The following is a 12,545-nucleotide window of genomic DNA, read 5'->3' as shown; positions in this document are numbered from 1 at the left end:
TAACTTGTATGACTGTAGTACAATAGCAAAACCAGGAAACTTACATTGGTACAGTACTGTTAACTGGATTGGTACAGTACATACACAGGATTAAATTGCATAGAACTACACACACACACACACACACACACACACTCACATGAATACATGTAAAAACTGATGAAAACTGTTTTCATCAGTTTTCATGCGAGTGTGTGTGTGTGTGTGTAGTTCTATGTAGTGTATAGATTTGTATAACTACCACCACAATCAAGATACAGAACCTTGATTCCCTACAGCCATGTTGGTTGGCCCAATTGGGTTCTTTATGTTCTTTTTGTTTCTTTGTCTAATGTTAGACATGTAATCATTACTTACAATTGGATTGTAACTATCCAAACTATCAATATGCTAGGTATTATTGTTCATTATTATTAGTTTGTTGTTGAAACAACATAATTTATATAAATAAACTAAAACTCAACTTAGTCACAGGAACTAGACTTTTTAGTTTCTCTAAAAATATGAGTGAGTGAGTGGACGGCTGGCTGGCTGGCTGCCTGGGTGAATGGATAGATGGATGCATGGATGGATGGGTGGATAGATGATTCGTCTGGGTTGCTCAGCATTTTATCAGCATTGATTCTGGCTTCTGGACTGAGACTGGATTACCTTGTAGAGGAGAGCTAAGGAATCATGGAGTCAACTTCTATTTTTTTCACTTTCTTCTTTCCAAAGTTCATTTCCTAAATAAAACTGTTTTTGTGAAATCTGTTGGCAATGTTCATACCTGAATAATGCCATGAAGTTGGTAAGCTCTATATTAAAAAATGACTATTATCAAAATCTTCATCTAAGTGGTTGAAGTGAAAGCAAGCATTCTCTCACCTTGGTCTGACAGAATGAACGTCTATATGTGGACTTCTCTTTCCCAAACCCATATCACAAATGGCATGAGCTGAATATTTCCAAGTGTGGGTCTGACTTTTAAGTGATTTCCCACATTTTCACTTCACAAGACATCCCTTAAAATATTGTAGTGGTGACAATGACTTCACTCAAATAGACACAGAACCAGCCTTTCACATTTCTAATGCATTTTTCTGGAGTTCAGACTAAAATATACTGCTTATTTGATCTATCAGGTGAGATTGGTAATCCCTCACTAATTTAAAAATTACCATGTTGAATTTGATCCAATTTAAAAAATATATATTGCTTAAAATGCCATTTTTGTGATTTCTTTTTTGTTATTCTAGCCATGAAATATGGAAGCTCAGTCTCCTTAATATAAATGAGTTAATTATTTCAAAGATCAGAAAATGACATTTGCTCTTTATTTTTAAAGTAGATAATAATGCTTTTATGGAAAAAATCTCCTAGAATCTCTATTTCAATCTAATCAGAGGGAAATTTGTATAATTTATAAGAAATAAATACACTGTGGAAAACAGAACTATTGAAAAATAATGCAGGGTATTTCCTAAGCTGAGCCATAAAACATAGCACTTGTTTATTTTACCATATAATTCCAGGGTTATCACTTCGATGTTTAAAGCAAAGACCTCTATCAGTTATCTAAGTGTATATATATTGGATATAAAAAGTCTCAAACAAATTACAGAGTTTTTTAGTGATGTAAGGAAGGAAATTTAAACTCTCAGTCATCCTTCCTGAAGCTTACAGCATTTTAGTGAAACTCACATAGATCAATGTAAGCATATATTTCATATATGCTTATATATTCCATCTGATCTTGAAAGCTAAGCTGGGGCGGGCCTGGTTAGTATTTGAATAAGGGATCATGTGGGAATAATGGGTGCTGTGGGCTTAAAAGAAATTTATTTGGTGTTTTATCTTTTCGGAGCTTTTGGGTTTTCAAAGGCAACAGCTCAAATCAAACCTTAAGCAGAAGTTTTAATTTTTAGAGTTTTTTTTTTTTCTGTCATTCTACAGTCTTTGCTACTTTCATGTTAAGAATTTCCTCCATTACTTTAAATATTTATTTACCTATGGCTTTACTGAGAAGACTTATACATATACATACATATGTATAACTGGATTTATACATATATAGCTATATGTAACTATTTATACATATATAGCTATATGTAACTATTCACATATATCAACAAGTAACACCCTGAATCCTAATTGTGATTGATGTAAAGCTGTTTGTTTTTACAGACTGAAGTTTATGCCCCTCTGCAGACATAACTGTGGTAGGGGCTGTGCTACACCTCAGATGCATGGAGACAGGACCTTTATAACTGCTTTTCTTGGGCTTAGTTTTGAGTAAACTGTTGATCTTGTCATGGCCTTTCTTGCCTTTACCCTACATACAGACTAAAACTCCCCTTTGAAAATGTTAACCACATGTGCACACCCAAGTGGGATTTCTGTAGCACTAGCCCTGAGTCAGCAGATGTGAGGGCTGGAAGAATGTCAGTCAAACCCGAAATGCATCTTCGCCTGAGGTCTCAAGAGGAGTTTCTCAGAGCAGTTGGGATCAGCAGTGTCCATGGGGGCCCCTCAGGTCTGAGATCCAGTGTCCACTCCTGCAGCCCCTTCTACACACCATCAAGCTGCTTCTATATTTATGCATTTATATTGATTTTCAAATCGCATTTCTACTGAAAATAGGTTCTGCTACTGAAAAAAATACCGTAAATCAGTGAATAAAATAAAACAAAACACCCCACTGATATTCACCAACTTTCTTCATCTTACAGATTTTTTTTTTTTTTTTTTGAGATGGAATCTCGCTCTGTCACCCAGGCTGGAGTGCAATGGTATGATCTTGGCTCACTGCAGCTGCTGCCTCCTGGGTTCAAGTGATTCTCCTACCTCAGCCTCTGGAGTAGCTGGGATTATAGGAGTCTGCCACCATGCCCAGCTGATTTTTTATATTTTTAGTAGAGATGGGGTTTCACCATGTTGGCCAGGCTGGTCTCCAACTCCTGACCTCAAGTGATCCGCCTGCCTTGGCCTCCCGAAGTGATGTGATTACAGGCATGAGCCACCATGCCCAGACATCTTACAGATATTTAAATATGAAGACAAGTCCAGTTCTTCTAACTCCTGATCCAGGCTTCCCTCTGTAAGGCCCTAAAGCTAAAACACATCAGGTTGTTGGGGCAGCTAGGCTTTCCTACTTAGCATCCGCAGGCCATGTGGCTAGTGCTGGAAGGCTGGCAATGGCTAGGAAGGGAGCCTCAATGCTAAACCCATTTGATGGGTCCATTTTCTTCCTGGACTGAGCCACAGAAGTTCTGCCAGGAACGTTTCACAGGTGAGCAGACTTCCCTCTCAGAAATGCCCATCATCACAATCCTTTCTGGGACAGGAGGTTTTAGCCAATTTTACGCATGTCTATTTAATAGATAGGAGTGCTATATAGAGGAGAAAGCTCTCAGTAAAGCCATGGATTGCTGGAGCCCTGAGGACTCCTTGTAAGAAGTCTGGCATATATGAGCACTCCTTCTTCTTGGTGTTCTTCCTCTCACCTCTCTGCTTACTTCTCTTTCTAAAGGCTTTCCCTTGGTTCTTAACTTTCAGTTTCTGCCTAAACTGTTCTAATTTGCACTTCCCTTTTCTGGTTAGATGTTTTCTAAAAAGGACCAAAAGTGACCTTTATAGTTTGCCAATTTAAGTCAGAGCAATAAGTTGCAGTTTTCTGGGGCCCTGACAAACAAAAGTAGGGCTCTCCCTGGTAGGTGCTTCCAGCTGCCACGCACGCACACACATGCAAACAGATGCAGGCACACACATGCATACCCATACAAGCACACACATACACACTTTCCTGCATGAAACCCCTAGGAAGTCTGTGTATGTTCACTGGTATCACAAGTTATCCTGAAAATGTTCAGAACACTTTCTATCTCTGTAACACTACTTTTAAAAATGAATTTCTGGGGTCAAGGTCATTAAAAGGAAAACATCATTAAGCTCTTTGAAATTCCACTGGGCTTTAAAGATTTAAGAATCCAGGGATGTATAATATAAATTTTGCCAAACTTTAAAATAAACTAAAAAATTCACAACAGTTGAATTCCTCCCAAGGCCCCTTTACAACACTTATAGATTGCTGAGATACGGGTATGATGAACAGCTATGGGTATGACAGCTCTGCATGAACCACACACAACAAAACACCTCTGTGTTCTACAGCCCTTGGCACAAGACATTCCCGGTGGCCTTTCCCCTAATGCGGTGATTTCCAAATGCCCGTCTGTGGACCAGGGCCACTTACTGATATAGTCTTCAACTTTCAATAGCTAAATGAGAAGGATTGGGCTTTATCCTTTATTTTGAGGCTTTTATCCTTGCTTTTCTTGCCTTTCCCTTTCGGTATTAAAACATTCATATCTTATAGAAAGCAAAGGTAATAATAGATGGTAGAAACATATTGTTTTGTTTAGATGACCTTTCTTTGTAAAATTAAAAGATAGAAACTCTGTATTGGGTTTAAAACCAATTTTAACTCTCCATGAAATTTAAAGTCTGGAAAACATTTCTGTAAGGCTGGGCCAAATCCCAAACCTGGGGGAAAAATAGCTTCAGGAGTGAATGCCTACAACCACTGAAATTCTTAAGAGAATTTAGCTTTTTAGCTTTTTTTTTTTTTTCCAGAATTTCTTTTCCGGAAAGTATAGAGAATGAGGATGGTGGAGACTCATCACTATAGTTTCCTCTCTTTCCCCAACATCCACAGACGTATCAATGGTCTGAATGTAATGTCCTCTTAAAATATGAAGCAGAAAATGGGTTAGGTTAAAAAAAAAAGTGCTACCCCAAGCATCATGAGAAAGCTGCTTCTGTTGTTGATCTGTTCTTGTCCCTGCTGGCTCAAAGGATCATGTGTGACACTGTGTCACAAACAGAGTCCCTAACGTGTTTACTTTTCCCTGACAAATGCTATAAATTTTCTTCTTGTAGTGAATGAACATTGTTTATGCAGCTGTGTTCCTTAAATCAATACTGACTTTCTGTCCCACTGTATCCTTTTTGCAAAGACACTTAAGGAGAACTTTCTCCTGGCATTTGGGGAGAACTTTTCAAGTCAGACCTCCTAATTAGGAACAATCATTGTACACTGGATCCACCAAAAAGAAAAAAGTGTTTTTGGCCTGGTTAAGTGTTTCCATCTTGGGTTACAGCCTTCATCTAAAGCAGCTTCTCCCTTGGCCTGAATGGGCTTTTCCGTGGAGACAGAAGGTAAGATTGCATGCTGGCTGACCCAACAGAGATCCAGAACAAACTCTCAAGAAATCTCAACCCCTCAGGCAGTTGAATTCTCACTCCTCTGAGACCAGCTGAGGTTATTTTACTTCATTTAACTAGCCAGATGATAGGTTGACTGATGGGGCCATTATGTCCGGCGTTAAGTAATTTTAGAATGAAAATTATACAATAGGTTAGACCACAGCTCAATTTTTATCACCCCAATTGCATACAACGTCCCTAATGTGATTGCCTTTGGGCTAAGATGGAAAGAAATGTTCAGTCCCAAAGTGGCTATATTTTCTGGAATAGATTGAGTGAAACGTCTCTTTTTTTCAACCAAAACACATGGAAATAAATTTCTTCGGTTTTGCTTTCTAAATATCTGGTACAAGGTAAAAACTGCAGTGATTAATATGTCCTATGGGGCTGCCGGTTGGTGAGGAAAGGTTGTCAAGCTTTAGATAACTCCACCAAGTTGCTATTATCATTTTTAGGCCTGGGTCAGTCAAGTAGGTAGACAAGCTTCTTGACATGTGGAATTGACTGGGACACTGGTAATTGATCCTATTTAAGAAAATGTCCTCAACGCAATGATTTTGCTTAAGTACCTTCTTATTTTAAATGTACCCCAGGACACCATAGTTGTTTCTCTCTGTGGCTTTTTAATTTCCCTTTTTGTTCCAACTGACCTTTCTAAGTTTTTTTTTTCCTTCTGAAATAAAGAATTCTAAACTCATGATTTTATAGAAAAGCTCAGTTTGCAAGAATATCAGCAATTTCTTATTTAAATATCTTCTACTATACCCAATTGCTAGAGCATAACTCTTGGCTCCTAAACCCAGTTTATAAATCAGTCATCCTTTCCACCCCTACTCACCCCAAATTTGTTCTTCTTCCTGGTGTTGCTGTCTTATTTCTTGGCACCCTCATCTACTCAACAGCAGCAGAAGAAAAGAAGAAACTTCATAGTTGGAGGATCTTCCTTCTATCTATTTATTCATCCATTCACTCAACACATATCTGTGTCAGATACTGCTCCAGGTACTAGAGACAAGCATGTACAGGACAGATATGGAACTCTGTTCTCACAGTGATTATACAGCGATTATATTCAAGTACATTTCTTCTAGAAACACTTGGTACTTCTTGCAGGGACCCCCAACCTCATATAAGTATATATACTTAAATATGTCTAACAGATCTTGATATATTACATATTTAAGTAAATAATGATAGAAAATGAATATTCTTACATGGATGCCCCAATTTCTTTCAGCTGCCTCAGATACTCACTGGATAGTGATAGCCAATGATATGCCAGACTTGATATTGATTGATAATGTTATGGCCCCACCAGGGAAGGTTAGAAGAATGGAAGCTGCTTATTTCAAATTTGAATGAGCAATCAAACATTCCTGTTCTGATTAATGTTTTTTTGCCTTGATGCACATATAAGAACTGGGACTAGCAGAAAGGGTTTAGCTTAGGACTGTGGAGAAATGCTTTTCTTCATTTCTGATAAAGCTCCATTTGCTGTTTGATCCTGTCTTCTTGATCTCCCAAGTTCCTGATAAGTCTACAAAGCTAAAACACTCACAGTTTGATCATTAGTAGTGTAGATCTTCCTCTCATTCAATGGAAGTCTTCTCTTGGAGGTCAGCAGTAAATGTCTCATTGCCGTGACCCACTGGTCAGTCCTTATGCCTCTTCATCTTTGCACATGCTGATCCCTTTCTCAGAAAGAAAGTCCCTTTAGCCAGGCATCATCTCCTTTGAGAAGCTTTCGCTGACCTCAGACTGGAGAACTCTATTATAGCATTTGACACTCCCCGCAAAGGGGAGAACAGTAAGTTGCAGTCTGATGAAGTCATATGATGCCCGGGCTGGCTTATGAGTAAAGAGGTGAGAAGGTCTCCTACTGAAACAGATTTTCCCTCTTTCTTCCCCTTAGAATAGCCTTTCAAAGTTCTTGAAATGTCCATTAAGGAATTCCTATACTTTACTTTTGATTTCACAATTTCTCAGTCAAAAGCTCAGTATCATTGCATAGGATAATACATTACCTTAAAAAAAAACACCAAAAAAACCTCAACACTCAAAGATTAAATTTGTGTTTGGAAAAGGCTTTATAGGCAGTGGTACCTGGAAACTGGTGCTTGAGAGAAGCAGGAGGAGGGAGGGGAGATGTCAAATACCATCTTTTAAAAAATTTGTTTGTTTTTGATGACCATCTTTAAGAGATTTTTAAATGCCATGCATGAATTCAAGAAAGAGAATAAAGCAGGATTCTATGAAATAATAGAAAGCTTCTTAAGGAAGCTGGTATAGTAACATTTTATATCTCTGATATTTCTGCTCATCTACTAAAGCTCATTAAAACCTATTAATGATTAGGAAATACTTCTGTTTTATGAAATTTATAAAAAAATTTAAAGATAACAATCTAAACTCTCTTTAAAAATTAATTTTTATATATATCTTAACACCATTTAACACACTTAATTTTAGTACTTTACTAAAGTTTGCAGAGGCAGACTACTCTTAAAAGTAGGAAAACAAAAGGCAGAGGAGCAGACAGACTTTTTTTTTTTTTTTTTTTGAGAGGGAGTCTAGCTCTGTCACCCAGGCTAGAGTGCAGTGAGTCTAGCTCTGTCACCCAGGCTGGCATGCAATGGTGCGATCTCTGATCATTGCAACCTCCACTTCCCAGGCTCAAGCAATTCTCCTGCCTCAGCCTCCTGAGTAGCTGGGATTACAGACTTCTGAAATTCTGAATAGTATAAATACAACTGGAATTACACTTTATTTTTAAATATACATTTCTAGGTAAAAACATAATTAAAGATCAAATAATTTTGGTTAAATTTTAAAATAAGCCCAATATGTAACTAAATAAGTCTTAGCAGAAAAATGTGAGGATAAAGTTGAGATTGCTCCTATTTTTTAATATAGCATTTATTTATTTGTAATTACTTGTGAAGTTTCAAGTACTAAATATTACTCCAAACTGTCTAATATGAGTCAGAATTTAGGGCAATAGAAAATATAAAACAAATTTTTCCTAATACATGTTTTTTAAAAAGTTGTGTTTATGTTCTTCATTGAGAACTAAATAATCACTAAAAGAATTGCAGAAGTCATAAAATCATTAAATTAAGGAGAGAAAATCTATATATATTCAGGATAAAGATATTTAGTATGCTAAGATCTCTATCCAATGGTCAAAAAACAACCAACCAAAGATGAAAATAAAAAATAATTTCTTGGAATATTATCTGAGGACTTCCAATTTTAACATGCAGAGCTAAGTGAGTATTTTCTTATTCATATCTCAGAAAAACCAACCAAAACATCAAGGGAATCAAGAAAAACAGGAATGCAAAGCTTATCCTTTGTAAAACTGGGAAACGACAGAGATTTTTAAATGAGAGAGAGAGAAGACTTAGTGGCATAGGACATAGGAAGTACCAGAGTGAAGATGCCTGTGGATTCTGAGCTTCAAGAAAGTCATAAAAGCACAATTCTAAGTGATACATACTGAAATGTAAATGGAGGTTTTTACAATAGAGGGCAGCAAACCGCTTCTTATACAACCAAATAGTAAATATTTTAGAATTTCTGGGCCATATGGTCTCTGCCATAACTATCAAATTCTGCCATTGTAGTGCTGAAGCAACCATGTACAATAAACAAATGGGCATATCTATATTCCAATAAAACTTTACTTATAAAAAAAGAAAGCTAGCCAATGGGCTATAGTTTGCTGATATTTGTTCTCTAGCAATAAGGGTGTGTCAGCTTGACTGAGTGCTTCCCTGGGCCTCAAAGTGGCGAGGTTTCTAGAAAAAGGAAAGGCGATAAAGCTGAATGAGAAGTGGTAGGAAACTGCACAAAGAAGACAGGGCATTGCTGAAAGCATGGCTAGACATGTGGAAGACAGAATTAGAAAAAAATGAGTAAAAAGAATAAATAAAAAAGATATTTAAAAGGGTTATATGATAGATGCAAAATATATAAAAAATAAATCAAACATGCATAATTGGTGTTCTTGAAGAAGAAAATCAAAATAATAAAACAATAACTGTTAGGATTATTACACAAAAATTATGAATATAAAGCATTATTAAACAAAATCCAGTTACACATTAAAAAACTAACACACCATGAGCAATTATATTTATTCTAGAATGCAAGGATGGTTCAATATTAGGAAATCTGTTAATATATTTCTACCACACTAATAGATTAAAAATCATGTTTCTAGATGCTGAGAGACATTTGGTAAACTCCAGCATCCATTCTTACTAAACAAGCAAATAAACAACAAAACAAAACTGTCAATAAATGGCAATAGATACTTCCTTAACCTAGTGCAATATACTAATCTCAATCTAAAAGCTAGTGCTATAATCTATAAGGAAACTCAGAAATATTTATATTAATGTCAGGAACAAGACAAGAATGTCTACTACTACAACTATTCATAGACGTTGATCTAGACATCCTAAGCAATGCAGTTTTACAAGAGAGAAATAAAGTGTATACAAATTAGAAAAGAAAAAGACAAATAATAATTGCTTGTAGATTATAAAAGTAAAAATTTTATTATATAAAAAGTGAGCCAACTGAAAAAAAATATTAGAACAATAGTGGAATTCAGTTAGGTCTTTGGTTATAAAGTAAACATATACAATCATCATCCTTCCTATATTAAAATAAAAAAGGCATAATAGAAGAAAATACTTCATTTTTGATAGCAATATCACTAGAAAATATTTAGAATAAATTTGTCAGATGTGAAAACCTATGTAAAGAAATCTTTAACTGGCTGGACGTGGTGGCTCCTACCTGCAATCCCAGCACTTTGAGAGGCGTAGGCTGGCGGATCACCTGAGGTCAGGAGTTCGAGACCAGCCTGACCAACATGGTGAAATCCCATCTCTAATAAAAATTTTTAAAAAATAGCTGGGTGTGGTGGTGCATGCCTGTGGTTGCAGCTACTCAGGAGGCTGAGGCAGGAGAATCACTCGAACCCAGGAGGCAGAGACTGCAGTGAGCTGAGATCATGCCACTGCACTCCACACTCCAGCCTGGGTGACAGAGTGAGACTCTGTCTCAAAAACAAAAACAACAACAACAACAGAAAAAAAACCCCCATAAAACGAACAACATTACACTGTCTCTTGTGGACACAAAAGAACACTTGAACAGATATAAAAGTATATTATATTCTTGGTGAGGGAAACTCAGTATCAGACAGTTTTCAATTCTCTCTAAAAAAATATAAACATTTAATACAGCTCCTATAAGAATATCAATAAAATTTGGGAGTCTATATATGATTCTAAAGTTCATATAAAGGAAAAAAACAAGCAGGAATAACCAGGAAAATTCAGGGGAAAAAATAGAAAATACATGGTACTAGCCCTACCTGACATTAAAATATTTAGGATGTGATGACATTTCAATTAGTAGGAAAAGGGTGAAATTAATAACTGTTGTTTATTCTAGCCCTCTAAAAAATTAATATTGGATTCTAACCTCAGACCTTACATCAAAATGATTTCCCGATGAATCAAAGATTTCTATGTTAATAAAAATATAAAAATACTAGGACCCACCATGGAAAAGTTTTAAAAGTATTGTAGTAAGGAAGACCTCTTTAAGTCCATTACAAATCTCAGAAGTCATAACAAAAAACTGATGAATCTGACAATATAAAAATAAACTGGGCAAAAAATTTGCAGCTCACATAGTAGACTAGCACTGTCAATGGAAATACAATGTAAGCTACACGTGTAATTCTAAATTTTCTAGTAGTTAGTGTAAAAAGTAAAAAGAAGTCTGTTTTTAAAGAAATGCATCACCTTTTTTCTTTAAAGAAATTAATTTTAGTAATGTTTTATTTAATTTGTCATATCCAAAATAATTTATTTCAATAAGTAATCAATATAAAATATTATAAATAAGATATTTCTATTCCTTTTTGTTCCAAGAAATCTGGTGTGTATTTTATAATTACTGTGCATCACAATTGGAACTAGCCACATTTCAAGTGTTCAAGAGCCACATGGGGCTGGTGGCTACCATATTTGACACACTTTAATGGGTTAATTTTATTAATGTAGAATATTCTAATATAGAGAGAATTATATCAATAAGGAAATGTCTAACAACCTAATAAAAAAGGGCAAAGCATTATTAATTCACTAAAGTTGAGAGCATTTCAAGTTAAATTATCAGAAAATATTACTTCACATCAGATTGACAATGATCAACACATTCTATAACATGCTGAGTCCATGAGGAAGGGGAGAGTGAGTCGTTTCACACACTGATGGTTAAAGTATAAATTCGTACAATCTTAGTTGAGGGAAATTTGTCAATATCTATCAAAATCACAAATGCACATACCTTTGACCTAGCAATTCCAATTTGAGGAATGTTTCCTACAGATGTATTTGCAAATGTGTGAAATGATTTATGTACCAATGACCTGTTAGGCTATTGGTTATACATGTAAAAATCTGAAACTGCCTAAATGTTATCAATAGGGAACAGGTTAAATAAATTATGAAACATTACACAATGAAGTGCTGTGTGATAAAAACTAATAAGAAAATATATTATGTAATAATGTAGAAGCCTATTTAAGCTCTATTGTTATGTGGATAAAAAGACAAGGCACAGATAAGTATAAATAGCGTGGTCCCAACTGTGTAAAAAAGTACATGTACATGTATGATATACACATGTACAGACATATAAAACATATCTGGAAATATCCATATATAATTAGTAATTCAGGTCACCTCCCGTGAGGAGAACTGTTTGTCTCAGTGACAGAGATAAGAGGGAGAGTTACTCTTTAGTGTATATCCTTTTGTGCCATCCAAGTTTAGTACCCCAAATATGTATGACCTATTCAAAATTAAATAAAATATTTAAATTAGTTTTTGAGGGCATTGAAACAAGAACAACCATGGAGAAAATTTTATTCAATTTTTGATATATATTGCATTTTCTTCATTTCTGCTTAATATTTCTCAACATAGCTGTTGACATAGGCACTGTCGCTTTCTAAATGAAGACACCAATATGAAGAACATGGGCTTGCTATCTGAGAATTTCATTTTTGGCTCCAGCTTTCTTGAGAGTCAGGAGCACTAATTAAATGGTTTTGCTTAGTTCTTTCTTTCTGACCTACTCTGTTTAGTGGAACCAAATGGGAGGTATTTCCAAATCATAATCTCTTTCACCAATTGCTCTCTTAACTTGATTGTACCTTCCTGGGTGGAGAAGCATCAGTTGGGTTTCTATTGAAAACAACAAGTGCC

General features: G+C 35.7%; 1 protein-coding gene across 6 annotated transcripts in view; it reads left to right on the top strand.

Moving 5' to 3' along the window:
- Window positions 1-12,545, top strand: part of DLEU7 (deleted in lymphocytic leukemia 7) — a 148,416-nt gene that overhangs the window by 29,340 nt on the left and 106,531 nt on the right. The gene's annotated exons all lie outside the window — the stretch shown is intronic.

Source organism: Pan paniscus, chromosome 14 (assembly GCF_029289425.2).
Source record: "Pan paniscus chromosome 14, NHGRI_mPanPan1-v2.0_pri, whole genome shotgun sequence".
Lineage (NCBI taxonomy): Eukaryota > Metazoa > Chordata > Mammalia > Primates > Hominidae > Pan > Pan paniscus.
The sequence above is the reverse complement of the archived record's forward strand: the minus strand, read 5'-3'. Positions and strand labels throughout refer to the sequence as shown.